Source organism: Sus scrofa, chromosome 18 (assembly GCF_000003025.6).
Source record: "Sus scrofa isolate TJ Tabasco breed Duroc chromosome 18, Sscrofa11.1, whole genome shotgun sequence".
Taxonomy (NCBI): domain Eukaryota; kingdom Metazoa; phylum Chordata; class Mammalia; order Artiodactyla; family Suidae; genus Sus; species Sus scrofa.
Window position 1 is genome coordinate 55,684,751 of NC_010460.4, and position 22,788 is coordinate 55,707,538.

General features: G+C 47.0%; 1 long non-coding RNA gene and 2 other non-coding genes across 3 annotated transcripts; 2 read left to right on the forward strand and 1 right to left on the reverse strand.

Annotated features, from left to right (window-relative positions):
- On the reverse strand, positions 13,043-22,788 carry LOC106506878. Its single transcript, XR_002340272.1, has 2 exons — positions 20,437-22,788; positions 13,043-15,177 (listed from the first exon to the last, which is right to left on the reverse strand). It is a non-coding gene; the product is annotated as an uncharacterized LOC106506878 (long non-coding RNA).
- Positions 16,031-16,103, forward strand: TRNAC-GCA. The gene has a single exon. It is a non-coding gene; the product is annotated as a tRNA-Cys (tRNA).
- Positions 20,781-20,852, forward strand: TRNAC-GCA. The gene has a single exon. It is a non-coding gene; the product is annotated as a tRNA-Cys (tRNA).

The window sequence follows — 22,788 nt, forward strand, 5'->3', positions numbered from 1 at the left end:
CCTGCAGCCCGGAGAGGCGAACGGCAGGCGCGGCGCCCGCCCCGCCCGCCCCGCCCGCCGGCCGAGCCCTGGTCCCGGCCCGCCCGCCGGCCTCCCGGGCGTCTGGCCCGCCGATCACCCCGGCCCGCCGCCCCGATCCCCCGACCCCCCGACCGCCGGCCCACCTGCCCACCTGCCCCTCGACCCGCTGACCCCCGCCGGCCGCGAGAGCCTCGGGCTCTGGTCCCCCGCGCCCCGAGGGACTCGGGAGCAGCCGGGCCGCCCCCGGGCGGGGATCGTGGCGACGGCGGCCCCTGCGAGCCCCAGCAGACCCGCGCCTTCTGCCCAAGGGCTCCCGCCACGTCGCCGCTGCTGCTTTAGGTCCCGCCAGGCGCTCTGGGCTTCTTGGGTGTGGACGCGGACGGCTGGACCTCACGTCCGCCCTTGATTTGAAATGCAAAGAAATTCTTCCAACAAGAGGAGTATAGTTCACTAAGCCCTGATAGGCAGCCGCTTAGAACTTTCTATAATTCTAAGATGACCCGTAAAAATATGTTCAACGGCATCAACAGCGGAACACAATACCATCACTTAAAATTATTGTGGTGAAGAACTTGGTATGGGAAGATGTTCATGGCATTTTAAGAGAAGTCTGTCCAGAATGATTTATGTATATATAATAATGATACTTTATGTGTGTGTATGTATGTGCATATGTGTGTGTGTATACATATAAATTGGAAGATTTGAAAGTGTATTAAGTGAAACCACAAGCCATTTTTATACATTTTCTAACTTAAATGTTCTTTATTTTGTCATAGGAGCACGAATATTTTATACCATTTTGTAATCACAAGAATAGTGTTTTTAAACCAGGGAGAGAAAGGCAAATAAATTGGAAAACTCCTCAAGAGGCGAACCGGGCTGGTGGCTGGAGGGAGCTTTGAATGGGGCCCTCGTGTGGCTGCGAGACGCATTTCCTTGCAGAATTTCCTCTTAAGTGGGACTCTCTGGATCCGCGGAACCTGCGGGCCACGTGCTCCGTGTCCTGCTGGGCTTGCGGTCTGGCAGCTGGGGTCTCAACCTGCAGATTGTTGTTTCTTGGTCATTCTGGGCTGAAGGTCCAGGAAGCGGCTTATCCCGGATGTGTTCTTCTTTATGTGTGAAAGCGGAATCTCCCCAGGAGCGGCCTGGGGCCAAGGCTTTCCTCAGACTGTTGCCAGAGGTCGTTTCCAGAGGCCTGATTTTCTTCTTCCCGCTGGTGCTGCTGGCCCAGTTGTCTTCTGAGGTCCACTTCCCGCAGCCCTCAGCTCCCAGGGATTTTGCCCCTCAGTGGGGCTGGGAGTCAGGGAGAGAGATTTTGGAATTGGAGCCCCTGCACCTTTTGTCTTTGGAAGGAAATTCCTGACCAGGCAAATTGGACCTACTCACTGTGGGAGAATGTTCTGGAATCTACTCGGAGGTTGTCTTCCAATTTTTTTTTTTTCCTCTCGCTCTTCTTCCACGTGTTTTTTATCCTTTCCAAATCATGCCTCCCCTCTCCCAGACCCCTGTTTTGTGGGCCGGAAGCTTGTATAATTCGGGGACTATTTTTAAGAAAATAAACCTTCACAGAATTACAAATTTTGAAGAGAAGGTAAGAGCTGGCGCAAGGGGTGTGCTCTGAAGCTTCCTTAGCTTCATAGTCAAGTCCTTGATTTTTCTTTTGTTCAAAGTGTAACCAAGCAGGACCCCACCTGGGCCTTCCTGGGACAGACCCCTCCCCACATCCTCTGCCCTAGCTTTCTTTTGAAGTGCCCAGATAAGGGAATCTGATGCATGTTTCCTGAGTTGTTTTATAGATGCTCAAACTCCCACCAAATGGAAGATGTTAAGTACACACGGCCCCCGGGCCTCAGAGCCTGAGGACTGACAGTGTTAATCCCGTGACACCGCCTGTCACCTCACCATCAGCCAAGCAGAGAATTGCGAGCGGGCCAATTCCTGGAGCTGCTGAATCTAAATCTCTGGGGATGGGTCCTTACTATTGTGGGGAAAGCTTTTTAGAAAGAAGGTCTATTTTTAACAAGCTCCTAGTAGGGTTTATGGGTGGGGTGGGAGTGGGGCTCGGATACACACCTGAACCTGGGGAATAACGACCCACCCAACCTGCCACTAAAGACTGGGATCCACTCACTGCAAAGCATCCTGGGTAGCTGGCCCTGCAGCCTTCAGATCTCCTTTCTCTCCTCTCCCCTACCGTGTCTGGTACAGGGTAGGTTTACAGAGCATAAATGAACCACTTCATACAAATCTTTATGTTTTAAGCCTTTAAATTTTAAAAAATTAATTATGGTTAATTTACAATGTTGTGTCAACTCCAGTCATGCATATGTTCTTTGTCTCACTTAATACGAATCTTGACTCCTTGTTCTATGCAGTGTGACGAACTATGGTCCCAAGAAGGCACTCTCCTCTGGGCTGTCACCACTCCCACCCCACCTCCTCTGCGGAGCAAGGGCACTGCGCACCCATAGCCCCCTCTGAAGGAGCCTGGCGAGGCTGGTGACCATGAGACCACATGTCAGCCCCAGGAGGGGAGAGGCTGAAGCAGGCGGTTCAGACTGTTTAGATGTGGGGGGTGCTGACCCCGGGATCTCCTGCAGGTGCCTCTGTGCTTGAGCACAGCCCGCGTTTTTCCCTCTGGTCCCTTAGTTCTGAGGTTTTCCCTTGGCACCGGGCACATGGCCCAAACGTCCAGTCCTAGGCCTTTCAGCAAGGTCATACTGCTCTTCACCCAATATTTCTAGTTCACTTCCCTGACGGATGCGGCTGGATTGTGCTTCCTGGCCTTTTCTGCCTGGATTGGATTGTGATGTGTTCTGGCCGATGAGTTGTCATTTCTGAGCTAAGCATTTAATTGGGGCCTTTCAAAGATTTCTTTCCCTTTGCCATGGTGACCGGCAATATTGGAGAAGGTGATTATTCTATCAGCCTCTATCCTGGTGACCTCGAATAGGTCTCCTAGCCAACTTCTGATGAGCACGTAGCACAAGCGTGAAACGAGCCGTTACTGTAATAAGCCCCATGACTTTGGGTTTCACAGTTACTGCAGCAGACCCCGGCCCATCCTGACCCATACCAGGGCTTGGCAGAAGTTGGCTGGGCATCAGGGAAGATGTCCTTGACTCCAGGTGGTGTCTGTTCAAGCTTGATGCCTCTCACACATGCCTTTCTCACACCCAAGGGAAAGAAGGTACCAAGAGCTTGCACAGAGAACCTGCCCTGCAGCCCTCAGAGCTGGAGAACCAGCGTTGGCTCTGGACTTCCTCTATGGGGCGGGCACTGGGTTCTTTCTAGAATCGCTCAGGAGGAGCCACAGGGGGCTCTGAGGGGCCACCTCCTTTCCAGCTCTTCTGCGGGGAGGCTCTGCCCGTCTCTAGGACCGGCTGGCTGTGGACCAGCCCTTCACAGACATTCACGCCATGGCACTCGAGGAGGGAGCCAAGACTGTGCCTGCCTTGTGGGCCGGCCACTGCGTGAAACGGCCCTCCGCAAACTGGAAGTTGTGTTGAGTCGTCATACTTTAATGATGCACAGAAATCTTGTAGCCCTTTTGTGACACGTCCACGCCTGTTTGAATTTTGAAAGATTGCATGCTTATGAACTGCTAAAAAGGGTTGATGACTTGAAACTTCAAGTCCCTCTCTTGCTCCCATTTGCCTCGTCTCTCTTGGCCTCTGTCCTGGGCCGGGGGTGGGGGGGGGCAGGGGGTGTGTCTCTGCCTCAGTCTGAGAAGCACAGCTCCAAGGAGGCTCAGTTTCCACAGTGGTGACATCACCCTCAGCCATCGGGAAGCTCCCGATGTGGCTTTAGAGAGTCTGGGGCAAGGTGGGTGTGTGGCAAAATGTGGGAGCCGTTTCAGTGCCCTGGCATTCACAATGGCCCTTCATGCTTTCTAGAATCTTCCATAGCCTCCGCTATTCTGATATGCTGAAGTGCCTGACAACAGCCTAGACAGGGACCCACCCAGGCCTCTGCATCATCCGTGAGATCAGAGCTTTGAGCCTCAGGGATGAAGAATTGAACTCCGGGACCTTCCAGGCTTCCTCGCAGAGGCAAAGGCTCTGGGCCTGGACTCCCCCTGGGGGGCAAAAGTGAGGTCACTTTGAGCCAGTAAAGTTGAGAAGCACAGCAAAGAATCTAGGTGGGTCTTACTTTAAGCAAACTCCAAATGTGGAAAAATCCAGACGTATGAAACAAGCATCAGGGCTTTTAGATGTTTTTTAAAGAATTCAAAATATTGAATTTCAGTTAGTGAATTGATTGGATTTTCCCATAACTAAGTCCTCTCTCCCACCCCAGCTTTTGAAAATTGTGTTTTATTTTAAAATAAAATTAGATTTCTCACCATGTACTTTCAGGAATACTTACTGTTCAGAACACGGCCAACCCCAGCAATGACACTGTTAATTATAACAGAAACAAGTTTATTACTCAGATTCTGACTCATGTTTACAAGAGATGTTGACGTTTTATAAGGCCGACCCTTGAGTCATCAATTTTTGATGACCTGGTGATGACTGTATTCCTTTCTGGAGGGACGCCTGTCACATCAAAGCCTAGTCAGACGAAATTAGGAGTATTTTATAGGGACACTGAGTCCTTTCTAGCTTGGCGAGGGACAAAACCTACTCAGTAGAAATTAGTCAACAAGCCCATACTGAGTATCTGCAAGTCCTCAGCCTGGTGTTGAGCATGGAGTGTGTGCAATCGAAGCGGCCATATTTTCTAAAAAAAAACACCCCAGGGTTTTTGGTATAACAAAGAATTTTTATGTCACGTTCTGGTGCTGAGAGATTGTCTGGGAGATGTAATTTGGACTCCCCCAAATAGAAAAATCTAGGACAATTTATAGGTTTCTCTGGATAAAAGAGAATATCTGAAATGACCATTGCCCCAGGAGAGCAAGCATACAAGGCTGTTAGTTGGACAGACACTGGTGAGGGTTAAACATGATGTTGACAGATGCCGCTGCTGCTGCAAAAGGAGCTGGATGCTGAGTGGGAGAGGCACCTGAGAGATCCTAGCAGGGAGACAAGGGGATGGCTGTGCAAACAACATGCAGTCGCATGCAGGACTTCTAGGTCTTTCCTGGGGGTCACGGTGGCTTTTCGACACATGCAGCTTGAGCGAAGCACTGCAGTGGGTATTTGCTAGGCAGACGAGGTGTGGGGGGTGAGGAACAGTCCAGACAAGGATCAGAATATCTGAAGCATAAGCAATGGAAATTTCAGGACTCTTCTACATAACGCACAGCAATTAGAACGTACTTTGAAACAAATGATGATGAACACAGAACGCATGTAACACCTGCGTGACACCTCACGTCACACTTAATGGACCTTTAACGCCTTCCACTCTCATACTGGAAAAGGAGGAGAGGCGGAACAATTTGCAATAGAAGCAGCCATTTCAAGAAATCAGGAAAAGAACCACAGATTAAACCCAAAGAATGTAGAAGAAAGGAGATGATGAAGATAAGAACAGAGAGCAAGTGCTCAGTGACCCAATCGACAAAGCCCAAGTCGGTGAAAAAACCAACAAAATTGGTGAGCCCTTGGCAAGACTGTGGAGAGAAAAGGAGAGAAGGCACAGGTAGGGACATGAAGCATGCTCCGTGACAGAGCCTTCAGAGCCTGGAGACATCGAAGGGATAAAAGAAGAATATTGTGAACAGCTCGATGCCAAGGCGTCCCAAAAGTTAGATATAATTTTCAAGGAAAATATCGAATCCCTTGAAAAACAACTTTCTCTCTTTCTTTTTTTTTTCTTTTCTTTTCTTTCTTTCTTTCTTTTTTTTTTTTTTTTTTTTGTTGTTGTTGTTGGTCTTTATAAGGCCACACATGTAGCATATGGAAGTTCCTAGGCTATGGGTCGAATCGGAGCTGCATGCAACTGCCAGATCCAAGCCACGTCTGCGACCTACACCACAGCTCAGAGCAACACCGGATCCTTAACCCACTGAGCAAGGCCAGGGATCAAACCTGCGTCCTCATGGATGCTAGTCAGGTTCATTACTGCTGAGCCATGATGGGAACTCCTGAAAAACATGATTTCTTATAACTGACCAAGAAGAAACAGACACTTGAGTTCTTTTTGTATCTATTAAATAGACTCCGTGCCAGTACCCTTCTCAGGAGGAAAGCTCAAGTCTTGGAAGATTTCACTGGTGAAATCTTCCAAATACGGAAGGAAGAACTAATACAAATCTTATATACAATTTATCAGAGAATTAGAAAAATAAGGAATTCTTTCCAAGATATTTTATGAGCCCAGTGTGATTGATATTGAAAGCCAAGAGCTCCCTGCTGGCTCAGCAAGTTAAGGATCTGGCATTGCCACTGTTGTGACACTGGTTTGATCCCTGGCCAGGGAAATTCCTCATGACCCTAAAGCAAGACAAGAAAAAAAACAAAAACCTGGAAAGACAAGAGGAATAATATAGGTCAATCTCTCTTGTCAACTAGAGGACTCCAATAATAATTTTTTTTTAAAAATCCTTTTTGGCTACCCTGCGTTAGGTGGAGTTCCCTGGCCAGGAATCATATTTGAGCTGCAATTGCAACCTCTGTCAAAGGTGCAGCAATACAGGGTCCTTTAACCCACCGCACTAGGCCAGGGATGGAACCTGCATCCCAGAGCTCCAAAGAAGCTCTTTTTTTTTTTTTTTTTTTTTTTTTTTTTTTTTGTCCTTTTAGGACCCTACCTGTGGCATATGGAGTTTCCCAGGCTAGGGGTCCAATCGGAGCTGTAGCTGCCGGCTATACCACAGCTCACGGCAACGCTGGATCCTCAGCCCACAGAGTGAGACCAGGGATCGAACCCGTGTTCTCTTGGATGCTGGTCGGGTTTGTTAACTGCTGAGCCATGATGGGAACTCCCAGAGATGCTCTTGATCCCTGCTGGGCCACAGTGGGAACTCCCCAACAATATCTAAGAGGATAAAACATTAAGACCAATCAGATGCAGTCCAGGCATTCAAGGTTGAGTTGACATTTGAAAATCAATTAATACAATTCATCACATCAATAAATTCATCTTAATAGAATGAATAGAATAAAATTCCCAAAAGCATTTGAAAACGTCAACATCTATTCATGATTTAAAAAAAAAAACAAAACCAACTCTGAGCCAGCATAGTTTTCTATTATTGCTGTAACAGTCACAGATTTGGTGGCTTCAAACAACACATGTTTATTGTTTTACACTTCTGTGGCCGGAAGTTCAAGATCAGTTTCACTGAGCCAAAATCTATGTGTCCGGAGTGATGCCCTCCCTCCAGGGCCCCTACAGGAAATCTCTTCCTCGCTTCTGCCAGCTTCCAGAAGCTGCCAGCATTCCTCGGTTTGTGGCTGCATCACTCCAGTCTTGAGCTTCGTGTCCTACTGCCGCCTCCTCTTTTGTCTGTGTCAGATCTTCCTCTGCCTCTCTCTTATTGGACACCTGTGTGACTGCACGGAGGGCCGCCCATGATAATCTCCCAGCTCAAGATCCTTTTACATCTTCAAAGACCCTTTCCCCCTGTGAGGTACACAGGTTTCAGGGATTACAATTTTTTTTTTTTTTTTTTTTTAGGACCACACCCGGGCATATGGAAGTTCCCAGGCTAGGGGTCAAATTGGAGCTACAGTTGCTGGCCCACACCACAGCCATAGCAACACAGGATCCTTGACCCACTGAGCAAGGAAAGGGATCGAACCCACATCCTCATGGATGCTGGTCAGATTCATTTCCACTGTGCCACAGCAGGGACTCCAGAGATTACAATTTGTTATCTTTGGGAGACATTATTCAGCCTTCCTAAAGAAGGCAGCATTATCCATCTATAAAGGGTGTTAGAAAACTTCTATAGTAAACGTCACATTTTTAAAAATTAAAGTATAGTTGATTTACAATGTTGTACCAATTTCTGCTGCACAGCAAAGTGACTCAGTCATACATATATACACACATTCCCTTTCTTGTGGTATCTTCCATCATGTTCTAGTCCAGGAGGCTGGATGTAGTTCCCTGTGCTGTAGAGTAGGACCTCATTGCTTATCCATTCTAAAGGTAACAATTGGCATCTACTAACCCCAAACTCCCCCTCCCTCCCCCGTGGCAACCACAAGTCTGTTCCTTGTGTCTGTTCTGCAATAGGTTCATAGTTTAGATTCCACATAGAAGTAATCTTACATGGGATTTGTCTTTCTCTTTCTGACCTACGTCACTTGGTATGAGAGTCTCTAGATGCATCCATGTTGCTGCAAATGGCATTTTCTGTTCTTGTTCATGGCTGAGTAGTATCCCATTTATACGTATACCCATCTTCTTAATCCATTCATCTGTTGATGGACGTTTAGGTTGTTTCCATGTCTTGGCTATCGTGACTAGTGCTGCAATGAACATAGGGTTGTGTGTATTTTTTTGAATGAATGTTTTGTCTCAATATATCCCCAGGAGTGTCATTGCTGGGTCATATGGTAGATCTATGTATAGTTTTCCGAGGAACCTCCATACTGTTCTCCATAGTGGTTGTACCAATTTACATTCCCACCAACAGTGCAGGAGGGTTCCCTTTTCTCCACACCCTCTCCAGGATTTGTTCTTTGTAAACTTACTAATGATGGCCATTCTGACCGGTGTGAGGTGGTACCTCATTGTAGTTTTGATTTGAGTTTCTCTGATAATTAGTGATGTTGAGCATTTTTTTCAGGTGCCTGCTGGCCATCTGTCTGTATGTCTTCTTTGGAAGGATGCATCACATTTAATGAGGAGATACCAGAAGATTTTCCTTTGGGATTGGGAAAAAGGCAGTGACAACCCTAACCACATCTATTCGATGATGTTTCCAAGGTCCTGGCTAGTGTGATAAGGAGAGAGAAAGGAATTAAAGTCACAAATGATTTAAAAAAGGAAGAAATAACATCGTCACTACTCACAGGTATTATTAGGTGTGCAGAAAATCCAAAACTGTACAGATGAACAACTAACATCGGCAGATAAATTACATGTCACTTGATAGAAGGTTAAAATATTTAAAAATTTATTTTTCTGTAAGACAGAAATTTAAGAGTTAGAAAATGTTCGAACAATTCTATTTACAGTAATATAAAAACTACTGAGGAATAAAGATATATACATACATCTCTTTATGAAACACTGTAGATTATCACTGAGAAAAATTAAAAGACCTAAAAAATGGTGAATATACTAAGTTAATAGAATGAAGAACTAAATACAGTAACAATGCCAGTTCTTGTCTCATCTTTATCTATAGACTCAGCAAGTCCACATAATTTTTCTGTGGATATTTATACGCTGATTCTAAAATTTGTATGGACATTCAAAAGACCAGGAACAGCAAGACATGTAGGAACAGCAAAGAGAATAAAGTTGGAGGGATTGCACTACCTGATACACCATGTACCTTGGATTCGACCCCCAGCCTGTTGAATCAGAACTACAGCTACTGGCCTATACCACAGTCCCAGCAACCCGGGATCCGAGCCTCAGCACCACAGCTCACGGGCAACCCTGGATCCTTAACCCACTGAGTGAGGCCGGGGATGGAACCCGCATCCTCATGGATCCTAGTCGGGTTTGTTAACTGCTGCGCTGCAACGGGAACTTCTAGTTTGTTACATTATGGATGAAGTTGAATTTGATTCATCAATTTAAGTGGTGTTTGACAGATTTTCTATATTCTGTTCCTTAATAATTTTCATTCAACAAATTTAGCATACATCAATGATTCTTTTTTTTTTTTTTTTTTTTTTTTTTTTTTGTCTTTTTAGGGCCGCACTCCCGGCATATGGAGGTTCCCAGGCTAGGGGTTGAATGGGAGCTGTAGCCGCTGGCCTGTACCACAGCCACAGCAATGCGGGATCCAAGCCACGTCTGAGACCTACACCACAGCTCAGGGCAATGCGGGATCTTTAACCCACTGAGTGAGGCCAGGGATTGAACCCTCAACCTCCGGGTCCCTAGTCAAATCCGTTAACCACTGAGCCGTGGCGGGAACTCCAACATTCATTAATGATTCTTATCTGAGTCAGTTTTTACAATGATGGTTATAAAACGATTGTTTTATATTTCTATCCTTTTAACATTTATAGTTTGACTTTTCTGTAAAGATTTCGTAATGTGGTCCTTTCTCTACCTAAAATGAAAAAAAAAAAAAAACAAACTTACTACCCTGGATTCATGGATCATGTGATGAGCTATAATACATTCCTCTTTTGGTTTTGATGCTCAAATTGTCCCAGATTTAGCTAGTGGTGAGCCTCTTCAAGCTGGCCCTGTTCTGTTGAATGACCCATCAGTTTTTGAGCACTTTCATTCTTTCTGGCACAAAATATTCCATAGTTTATCTTTTAGGTTTCTTGTCCAGCCCTGGAATCAGCCAAACCTCTTGTTCTTTTAAATGGTTATTTAAAAACCACGATATGGGCATAAGGAGTGCTCATTGCAACTGAGTTTCTAGCACTTTTTCTGAGGGCAGAGTTACGTGTGTGTGTGTGTGTGTGTGTGTGTGTGTATTCACAAGCTACTTACAATTCCAGTCCAACTCCACAGTTCTTCCTTGCCTATCTCCGTTCCAAATTGATATCTCCTTTCTCCCACAATTAGAAATTAGGTTTTCCTAACCATCAATATATTTACTCATCTGCTGAAAATCATAGGTTCGGCAGGTGACACCCAAGTGACTTTCTAGGTCAAGTTTAGTACCTCTTTCTCCCTTAGAATGTTTACCACTGAAGGCGTTTCCTTCTTTGTGGTCATGTTATCAATGCGATATACCATAAGGTTTGGAGGTTATTTATATTTATTTTCAGGTTCATCTCTTTGTACTTGAGTTATTTTTTTGGAAATGGAAGACGTTAAAATGATATAAAAGTCGAGGCTATCTAAAAATGTACACGCAGGGAAGACCAATTCCCTACTCCATCCCTTCTCTTTCTTTGTCTCTCTCTCTCTCTTTTTTTTTTTTTTTTTTTTTTTTTTTTTTTTGCTTTTTTAGGGCAGCACCTGCAACATATGGAAGTTCCCAAGTTAGAGGTCCAATTGGAGCTGCAGCTGCCAGTCTACAACACAGCCACAGCAACACCAGATCCAACCTGCGTCTATAACCTACGCCGCAACTCCAGATCCTTAACCCACCGAGCAGGGCAGGGATTGAACCCACATCCTCACGGATAATAGTTGGGCCCGTTTCTGCTGAGGCACAACAGGAACTCCCGTCCCTTATATCTCTTTCCATCCACCTCTGCCTAATGTTCTATTTCTTGATCTGGATGTGAGATTACACAGGTGTATTTTTTTTTATTCATCAAGATGAACACCTATGATCGATGCATTTTTTTTTTTTTTGTCTTTTTGCTATTTCTTGGGCTGTTCCTAGGCTAGGGGTCCAATTGGAGCTGTAGCCGCTGGCCTACGCCAGAGCCACAGCAATGCGGGATCCGAGCCGCTGTCTGCAACCTACACCACAGCTCACGGCAACGCTGGATCGTTAACCCACTGAGCAAGGGCAGGGACCGAACCTGCAATCTCATGGTTCCTAGTCAGATTCATTAACCCCTGAGCCACGACGGGAACTCCATGATCGATGCGTTTTTGTACATTTCATACATGAGCGAAAAAGTGAGAAACAAACCCAGTGAGATGTGCCAGTCAGTATTCATCAGAGAAGCAGAATCACTGCACTATTATCGAACAAAGGAATTGTTATGCAAATAAGACTACGTGATGCTATCAAGAGCTGGGAGAAGTAACAGTCCAGAAGGGGGAGTTGGAGGATCAAAGAACAGTCACTTCCGAGCCTTCCTAAAGCAAGACAAGGTGGAAAAGTCAGAGAAGCCAGGAAATCTGTGCTTGGGCAGCCAAGCACATCCCACCCCTGGAGTGAGGTCATGAGGACACTGGTGAAAAAGTTGATAGAAAATTACCACCTCTGGGAGTTCCCGTCGTGGCGCAGTGGTTAACGAATCCGACTAGGAACCATGAGGTTGCGGGTTCGATCTCTGGCCTTGCTCAGCGGGTTGAGGACCTGGCATTGCCGTGAGCTGTGGTGTAAGTTGCAGACGGGGCTCGGATCGCGTAGGCCGGCGGCTACAGCTCCGATTGGACCCCTAGCCTGGGAACCTCCGTATGCCGTGGGAGCGGCTCTAGAAAGGCAAAAAGACAAAAAAAGAAAAGAAAAGAAAATTACCACTTCTGCTAGCAACTGCTTCTGTAGGTCCTCAGCCAGATATCTGGTGATGGCACTGGGGTTACTGTTGATGGACAGGCAGTTGGGAAGAGAAGCTGGACACAACAGGGGAGAGCCCGGATAGGCTGGCATCTGTGAGTGTCTGTGTCTGTCTGTCATAGCACCTAACCACAACAATGAAGGGCTCTGCTGCTTCATTCCACTTCCCAAATAGCATGTGGATGCTGATTTTGGTCAACCTTAACTTGAACTTGTTCGAGAAAAATGACCCTGGAAAAGTGGTTCCAGCTATACCAAACATAGCTGAGGGTGCTCCCTAGTCATTAGAGAAAAGCAAACTAAAACCACAACGAGATTAAAATCACCTAATATAATTACACACCTGTTTGAATAACTAAAGCTAAAAAGAGAGACCATACCTTTTTTTTTTTTTTTTTTGTCTTTTTAGGACTGCATCCTCGGCACACGGAGGTTCCCAGGCTGGGGTCGAATCAGAGCTGTAGCCACCGGCCTATGCCACAGGCACAGCAACACGGGATCCGAGCCAGGTCTGCAACCTTCACCACAGCTCACAGCATTGCCAGATCCTTAACCCACTGAGCGAGGCCAGGGATAGAACCTGCGTCCTCCTGAATGCCAGCTGGGTTCGTTAACTGCTGAGCCACGATGGGAACTCCAGGTCTTATCAGTTGTTGACAAGGATATGGAGCAACTGCAGGGCGAATACACTCTTGGCTGACTGTAAAATGTTACAATCGCTTTGATTCAGCTGATCTACTCACAGGTGTTTAACCAAAAGAAGCGAAAGCATATATCCAAAAATCTGTATGTGAGTGTCATAGCAGCTTTATTAGCAATAGCCAAACACTGGAAATCAAATAAATGACCATAAACAGGTGAATAGCGGGTGGGTACACAAAACTGAACAGAGAGAGCACTACCGAGCAATAAAAAGAAATGATACATATGCAGCAATATGGACAAATCTGAAAACAGGCTGAGTGAAAGGAGGCAGAGAAAAAGAGTGCGTGATGTCTCATTCCATTTTTATAACCAACAAGAAAATGCGAAGTGGTCTATGATGACAAAAGCAGACCAGAACGTGCTTTGTTCTGCCCGCTCTTGTCAGGGGACCCCAGCCATGATCCTCCACCTGGATGGCACTGGTTTAAATGCCCACACTTTTGTTTGGCAGGCCTAGAACCAGCCTTATTTTCAGTACTTCTCTGGGAGACCAGCCTTCTGTGTTCCCAGGGTACCAGCACCAGCTGGGCGGTGCTCTTGCCCCACAAGCTGGAGTCCCAACACGTTAGAGGGCCCCCCTCCAAGCCTCCTGCAACCTCTTCAGTTATTCTCTTAGCACTAGGGCAGCTGCTTCCTGGTTATTATCTCTGCACTGTCTCGAGGCTCTCTTTCTGCTGTGTTACTTCTCCTAAACCTAGTTAACCAATCGCCTGTATCACATTCTCTCTGCTGAACAGCCTAGAGTGCTTTCTGTTTTCCGACTATTCCTGGGCTGACATAACGATTGACATGCGTCTTCTGATCTATGACTCTCCCTTTCGCTTTCTTTCTGGAGACTCTCAGTACACAGAAATTCCTACTGTCAACAAACTAGAATCGACCAATCCTTTTCTTCATCGTATTTACGTACGTCTTAATTAATCAATCCTTCTCTTATTCCAAGGTCATAAGGGTTTTCTGTTACTTTTTCTTTTAAAAGTTTGCAGATTGGTCTCTTATACTTAAGTCTTAAATCCTTCCAGAATTTACTTTGTGTATGGCCATCCAATTGTCTTAGCACCATTTATCAAAAAACCTGCTCTTTCTCCATTGTGCTACAATGCCAGCTCTCTCGTTTATCAGTTTCTCTCTATGGAGAGGTCCATTTCTGGTCCGATTCTGCTCTATCGGTCTTGTGTGTCTATCCTCGTGCCAATACAACACCATCTTACCGATTTTATGTCTTCACATCTGATAGCACTAGTTTCTTTGCCCAGCTCTTGTTCTTCAGGAAAACACTAGCTATTCCCAGCTCTTCCTTTTCCTACATAACTTTTCTTTTTGGCCGGTACTTGCAGCATGCGGAATTTCCTGTGTCAGGGATTGAACCTGTGCCCCAGCAGTGACAACACTGGGTCCTCAACCACTAAGCCACCAGGGGACTCCTCCCACATAACTTTTTGCGTTAGCATGTCAAAGACGATAAAAATCCTAACTGGGATTTTGACTGGAATTGCGTTAAATCTCTAGGCCAATCCAGGAGCATCGACATTGCTGTGAAGTTGTTAGTTTGGGGGACCACCTAAAAGCGTGCCCTTTGCTTAGGTCCCCTGCAACGTCTTTCAGGGAAGCTTTAAAATGTTTTATTATTATTATTTTTGTCTTTTTTTAGGGCGCACCCGTGGAGATTCCCAGGCTAGGGGTCAAATCGGAGCTGCAGCTGCCGGCCTCCACCACAGCCATAGCCGCAGGGAATCAGAACCGCCTCTGCGACCTACACCGCAGCTCACGGGTACTTCACCGGCTGAGCAGGGCTAGGGCTCAGAACCATGTCCTCGTGGATGCTAGTCGGGTTCGTGACCGCTGAGCCACGACGGGAACTCCAAACAAGAGAAACTTTAATCGAGCATTTCTCCGATTCCTTCCTGGCTTTTTTTACTTTTCAGCAAGAGAGGGAACATTTCGAAGGAGCCAGAAGACCCGTGAGGGAGAATGACCGTGAGAGAGCGTCTTGAGCTGTGAACTGGCTCACCTCCGGGAGGAAGGGCTCCAACCCAAACGCGGGAGAACGTACTCGCACAAGTTTGGATAAACAGCAGCAGTGTTCACGTGGCTGGTGGTACCTGAGGTAATTTGCATTTACCCCAGACAAAAATGTCTTTGCTAGTTTTTCTCTCTTTCCTTCCATCCAACAAATAGTTATTGCAAACCAACTTTCATGCTTAGGGTTGGGCTAGACACTGTAGAAAGATACAGAGAGTGTAAAAAAATCACTGCATTAAATTGAGGGGTGATGGCGGCTATGCCCCCTTTGGCTGGGTTCCCTTCACAGGCCCCTGTGCCTTCTGAGCTTCGGTCTCCTGGACTCGGATGTAACAGGCATTCTCACCACCTCTGGGTGAAGGCCTTTTCTCTACACTTTTGGGGTCTTTGGGGCCTTTAAACCTTGGGGATAGCGTTGGCCAGGGGCCAGGTTCACCGTGCTGTGCCTCGGGCCAGGGGTTCATCCAGCATAGAGTCTCCGGTCCTGTTTCTCAGGGAGGGCCCTGGTTCTTCGGCTGCGCTGACCCCCTGGTTTGAGGTCCCCCTGAGACTGCTGGGGAGGCTCTCCAGGCCCCAGGACGGGGCTCGTCACCTCTTAGGCAAAAAATTCAAACAATTTGTCTGGATTCAGTCAAGACCTTTCTCAAAGCCAAGGACAAGTGGGGCAATGGAGCCCCAGACCATCCACAGGGCAGGGGTTTGGCGGGGGAGGAAGAGAGGGCTGAGGACAAGCTTAAGGGGCTTGCTGAGGAGAGGAAGGAAAGAAGGGGTGGTCCAGCTCTTAGCAATGATTTTTTTTTTTTTTTTTTTTTTTTGCAGCAGGTAACTTCAAAGTGGTACTGGGAAAAACGAGACTACGAGAAGGTTTTTAGGGGCCAAAGTTGGGACGGGATTTATGTGGAAGAAGAGGGCCAAAAGGTGCTCATTTTCTGGAAGGCAAAATTCCCATCTCTCCAGAACTTTCTGAGAATCGTAGAAACGGCAGTGCACAGTGGGTGTGGGCATTTCAATACAGGTGAAAGGGTATTTGTTAGACACTATACCTTGCAAGGGGGTATAGCTCAGGGGTAGGGCATTTGACTGCAGATCCAAGAGGTCCCTGGTTCAAATCCAGGTGTCCCCTGAAGGTCTCACACCAAATGGCCCTTTCAGGTTGGCTTTATTCACTGCTGAGATTGAGAGGACAACCAGTAGCTGGGGGAGGTGGGGGTAGAGAGGAAACTGGTCCCCCTCATCTCCGAGGCTGGGGCAATGGAAAGTCCCAGAACCAGAAATGTGGTTCTAGCCAAGACCATGCCAAGGCCTTACATCATAGCTCGGCTGGGCACTGTAGCTACCTGCGGCTGCTGCGGGACTTCCCCAGGCCCCTCCCTAGGGATTCGGAGTTTGTTAAGCCTGGGAAGTTTTACTTTTCAACAGCACTCTTTCTTTTTTTTTTTTCCATCCACCCACATTACAGAAACAGGAGATGATTTTCCTGGGTGCCCCGTTTGGCCAAAGTTCTGGATCATTCTAAAAGCTCTTCTAGGAGAACACTGGTGGCTTTAGGTGACTTGCCTTGAACTGGGGGGAGGGGAAGCTGCAGGGCTGCCAGGTGGGAAGGGTCAGGGCTTGGGGGAAGGAGAAAATGAGAGAGAAGGGGTTTAGTTTGCAGTGGAGCTGTCCTCCTGGGCTGATGACAAACAAACAGAAGTACTGATGAGGCCACACGGGTGCTTATCAGACAGCGATCACAAGGGAGGGGCCTGTGTGTTTGAACCACACTGACCCCATTTTGTCAGCTCCGTCTCTTGCCCCTCCCCTTCTGCAAGACAGCTTTAGCCTTCTCACCAGGAATGCACCCCAGACAGACGAGTGTCCATCAACCTCTTCCCTTGTCTGCCTCTGAAAGGCACGCTGGAAGAATATGCCTTTTGCTGACAGATGGTTAATGACTTGCAAGGGTTAATGGTTATGAGACCCCACAGGGGAGGCAAAAACCTCGGCTGCCATCCGTGCAGACACGCTTCTCCCGCAGCTTCTGTCTTTTGCTGTGGCCCCTTTAAATGCCCCTGGACCCCACTGACAGCACAGAGTGCAGCTGTGAAGGCCAGCCCCACCTGTGGTGTCATCCACAATAAACTTCATACGGCTACTCTATGGAGTTGCCTGCTTTGTTTTTCACTCTTAAAGTTCCTTCTCCGTTTGGAGGACTTTTCTCAATATCTCCACCCCTCAGTACCCCTTTCAGTTCTCTGCAGATTGAAGAAATGCCTTTTCACCTCTGGGTCCTGTGGAATTGAGTCTTCCTAGGACAGAAGAGAGCTTCGATAGTTTAGAGCTTTTGCTAGAAAAAGCCTCTCTAGCTTCTTCTTGCAGCCCCAGGTGAATTTCTCCAGGGCTGACCCGACCCCCACTCCCAGTGATGCTTATTCTCAGAGACTTGCTGATGCCGCCCTTCATGTGGGCACTGTCCCACCTCTGCCACACACAGGCATCAGCATGGGGGGAATGGGAGCTTCGACGCCTCCTGTGTGCTCCCCCACTACCGAGCACAGGGCTGTGCTTGCCGAAGGGCTGCAGGGGCTCCGTCTTGAGCTGCTTCCGCACAGAGAGAAGGGAGTTGACTGCGGGGACTGCCTGCTACCTGCTAGGGCTGCAAGCGTTTGGGCAGTGCGGCTGCAAGCAGGAGGCTGTGTGGGACTACCTCCCTGCCCCTGCCTTCACACAGGAACCTCTGTCACCTGCCTTGAACAGGGACACTGGAAATGTTCCCTGGAGTCTGCTTCCCATCTAAGCAGCAGAGACTCACAGAGCTCTCAGGCGTGAGTGAGCTTCGAGCTGTTTTCTCAGTAAGATAGGTGATCAGCTTTAGAGAGTCTTTCAGCGCTGACCAGGGAATGTTGGAGGAAGTCTGGCAAAGGCAGTGGTTTCTGTACTACTGGGTGCTGTCATTCTTTGTGGTGGCATCTAGATGGTGGACCCGTTGTCTCTTGAAGGTGCTCATATTTCAGGTCAATAAGCCCACATCATGACCACACGGGGGCGCTTCTAGCCAATTCACTCCTGCATCCGACTTCAGCGTGTGCGTTTACTGCCCTGCCTTATTCCACTTGAACCTCTTATTCTGGTTGTCAGGGGACGACTCCACTCAACCCCTCGATACACTCAGAAACAACAATATTTAAAAGTAAATATTGTCCCTACCGTGGCACAATGTATTAAGAATCCCAGCCCTATACTACTCAAAGCAATCTACAAATTTAATGCAATCCCTATCAAATTACTCATGACATTTTTCGCAGAAGTAGAACAAACAATCCAAAAATTCATATGGAACCATAAAAGATCCAGAATTTCCAAAGCAATCCTAAGGAAAAAGAACAAAGCAGGAGGCATAAACTTCCCAGACTTCAGATAATTCTACAAAGTTACAGTCGTCAAAAGAGTGTGGTATTAGCACAGAAACAGATATATTTTTCCATGGAACAGAACAGAGGACCCAAAAATAAATCCCAGACACCTATGGTCAGTTAATCTTTGACAAAGGAGGCAAGAATATAAAATGGGAAATGCACTCTCTTCAGCAACTGGGTTGGGAAAACCAGACAGCTGCATGTAAATCAACAAAACTAGAACACACCCTCACACCATGCACAAAAATAAACTCAAAATGGCTTAAAGACTTAAACAGAAGACAAGACACCGTAAAACTCCTAGAAGAGAACATAGGCAAAACATTCTCTGACATCAACGGTACAAATGTTTTCTTAGGTCAGTCTCCAAAAGCAATAGAAATAAAAACAAAAATAAACAAATTGACCTAATCACACTTACAAACTTTTGCACAGCAAAGGAAACTATATATATATATATATATATATATATATATATATATATATATAAAGCAAGCTATGGAATAGGAGGAAATAGTTGCAAACAACGCAACAGACAAGGGATTAACATCCAAAATATATAAATAACCCACACAACTCAACAACAAAAAACCAAACAAACCAATTGAAAAATGGGCAGAAGACCTAAATAGACATTCCTCCAAAGAAGGCACATAGATCGCCACCAGGCATATGAGAAAATGCTCAAAGTCACTAATTATTAGAGAAATGCTGAGGCACCACTCACACCAGTCAGAATATCATTAATAAGTCTCCAAATAATAAATGCTGGAGAGGGTGTGGAGAAAAGGGAACCCTCCTACACTGTTGGTGGGAGTGTAAATTGGTACAACCACAATGGAGAAAGGTATGCAGGTTCCTCAGAAAACTGAACATAGAACTACCATAGGACCCAGCAATTCCACTCCTAGGCATATATCCGGACAAAATTACAATTCAAAAAGAACATGAACCTATATGTTCATAGCAGCACTATTCACAATAGCCAAGACATGGAAGCAACCTAAATGTCCATCAATAGATGAATGGATTAAGAAGACGTGGTAAATATACACAATGGAATACTACTCAGCCATAAAAAGAACAAAACAATGCCAATCCCAGCAACATGGATGCATCCAGAGATTCTCATATTAGGTGAAGTCAGTCAGAAAAAAAGACAAATACCACTATATCACTTATATGTGGAATCTAAAATATGGCACAAATGAACTTATCTACAGGGCGGAAACAGACTCACAGACGTGGAGAACAGACTTGTGGTTGCCAACGGGGAGGGGGAGGGAGTGGGATGGACTGGGAGTTTAGGGTTAGTAGATGCAAACTATTCCATTTAGAATGGACAAGCAATGAGGTCCTACTGCACAGCACAGGGAACTGTATCCAGTCTCTCAGGATATAACATGATGGAAGATAATACAAGATTTTATTATATATATAATACAACATATGTATATGACTGGGTCACTTTGCTGTACAGCAGAAATTGGCACAACACTGTAAATCAACTGTACTTTGATAATATAATAATAAAAAAGAATCCCTGGCCCTCTGATGTCACCCATCTGCAGCACAGTTTGCAACTGCAACTCAGATTAAATCCCTGGCCCAGGGACTTCCATATGCTATGAGTGTAACCATTTAAAAAAAGAAAGAGAGAGAGAGAGAAAGAGAGAAAGAAAGAAAAAGAAAGAAAGAAAGAAAGAAAGAAAGAAAGAAAGAAAGAAAGAAAGAAAGAAAGAAAGAAGGAAGGAAGGAAGGAAGGAAGGAAGGAAGGAAGGAAGGAAAGAAAAGAAAAGAAAAATTCTGAAGCCAGTCCTGCATAATCCCTGCAGGTTTTTCCCTCCAAAACAAGGGGATAATAATAGCCAATAATAATATAATTGAGGCTACAACCTGCTTACACACATCAAATATTAGCCTAAGAGACATGAGTTACCACACTCTAGGAAAATAAAAAAGCTCCCAGCTAGGGAGTAGGAAGTTCACCAGCTTCCCCAGCCGCCCCCACCAGCCCCTTCCAGGTTAATGCACAGATGTGCCAACTGAAGGGATATATACCTTCAGGTGTAGGTCCTGCACATGTCTCCAAAGAGCTTGGGCAGGATCTCTTCAAGGTGCTGTTTCGTAATGAAGAACAAGAGAAAAACAAACTCTAAGTCCCTTCCAGTGGTAAATGTCAGTGCTCCTCCAGGATGCTGCTGTCACCACAGACTGAGGACAGGTGAAGGGTAGGAATGTGGGACTCTGGGACCTGGGGGAAGACCTCTCTGGGCTGAATTTTCAAAGGAATAAAGAGCTGGTCTTTCCAGCTCTCTGGACATAAATAGAAACCTTCCATCTGTAGGACTTGGGTGTGACTACAAAGGTGAAAGGTCGTTATTAGGCACCTGCACCAGGGAGGTGGGGGTATAGCTCAGGGGTAGAGCACTTGACTGCAGATCAAGAGGTCCCTGGTTCAAACCCGGGTGCCCCCTGCTCTCTTGGGTCTTCCATTCACAGAAGCTCTTGCTCCTTTTTACCTTCCTCTATCCTCCAGTTATCAGGAACCTCCCTGAGACTACTGGGAGCTACAGGTCAGCCCTCGAACAGCAGCAGTCCAGGTGCAGGGCCTCTTCCTGTGTCAACACTCTGGGTAGCCTTCCTCTTACTGGCATCTGGATCTTTTCCTTCTGTTTCTCGTTTCTCCAACTCTGTTGGATCCCCAAAGAGAAGGCAAGACTGAGACAGACTGCCGGGCTTTTTCAGGGCAGACCAGAGAGCTGTGGATGCAACTGACTTCCCGGGAGCAGACAATAGATGGTAACCCTAACTGTCACCCTCACCCCACCTTCCGTCCAAAACAGGCTCAGTGGAGTGGGGGGTGAGGCGTGGGAGTGGGGATGGGGGGGTCAGACCTATAGACACAAAGGGCTGGGAGCCCAGGTAGGGGAATGTGGGTAGTTTTGGAGACCTTTGGCCAGCTCTTGGGCTAAACCAATGGACGGGGAAATGGGCTGGGGGTTCATCAGGCAGCTTCTGTCCTTTTCTCCTTGTGGATGACCTCGCGCAGGGACTGAGGCCTGGAAGCTGCAGGCCTGAGGGAAAATGCCTTAGGAGGAGCCAAGTCTGATAGCTTCCAAAGAGAAGGGCCTGGTGGAGACAGTGTAACTTAATTGCGCAGAGTTGAGTGTCGCCACACAGATGAAAGGTGTTGTTTAAAGGTTGTTGCCAGGCCTGGGGATACAGCTCAGCGCTAGAGCACTTGAGTGCAGGTCAGGTGGCCCCAGGAACAACACTAGAGGCCTCCCAGGGTGGCATAAAGCAGGCCATGTCATGCCCCTACATGTGCAATGGCGTGTGCGCCTCCTCAAGTCCCCACGCAAGGCTGCCCTGACTTGAATCCCCTGCTGCAGAGACCAAGGCACACGTGGTAGGTTTGAGAAACTACTCTACTCAATGGATGGTCCTTCCATCACCCCGCACACCCCCTCCTGCTCCCCCAGCATCAAGGAGAAACGGGGCCAACTTGGTCCTGTGGGGGCTACTGAGCGCTGAGCTGTGTTTCTGAATTCCCAGGGTCCTCACTGGCCAAGGTGTGAACCCCCGGGCTCCTCCCCTAAGGCTGTGCATAAGAAGGACAAGGACACCTTGGAGGTGCAGGCTTGAAGGAGGCTGCAGATTGCATCCTTTGTCACGCCATGGAGTTGAGAAGGCGAGTTATTCCTTGTAACAAAGGAACACCTGGAAAGTTCCTGTGGGACATCTGGTTGGGATTACAACTGTCACAGCCTGCCAGATGCTCACAGGAATGAATGAGAGAGTGTTGTCTCTGATAAGTGGCTTGACCTCACTCGTGCCTCAGTTTCTCCATCTGTAAAATGGGGATAATAATAGACCCACCTCATAGGTTTTTTTGGTGAGAGCTTGAAGTACTTAGAACAGCAACTAGTACCCAAACATCACTTGTATCACCAGCTAAAACCTACCCTCAGGTCAACAGACAGATGGTGGCTGTGCGAGTCCTTTTCTTGTTCAACTGCTGTTTCAGGGAGTGTCTTTGAAAGGCCATGATTTTGGACTCAGCAGATGCTGAGCTCTTCTTCCAGTGGACAGGAAGCGCCAGGGCCCACGTCCTCTGGAGAAGGTCACGAACCACCGGAGCAGAGAGGTGCTTGTCTCTCTGTTCCAGGGGCAGAGGCGCTGGGATTGGGTGGAGGCTGATTCTCTCAAGGAAAGGTCACTGGACTGCTTGTGCTGCTTGAATTTCCTTCCGGTCTCTAAAGAAGTCTCCCTACAAAGCCCAAGTTATGGAATGGGAGTTCCTGTTGTGGCTCAGTGGTTAACCAGCCCGACTAGTATCCATGAGGGTGCAGGTTCGATCCCTGGCCTCACTCAGTGGGTTAAGGATCCGGCATTGCAGTGATCTGTGGT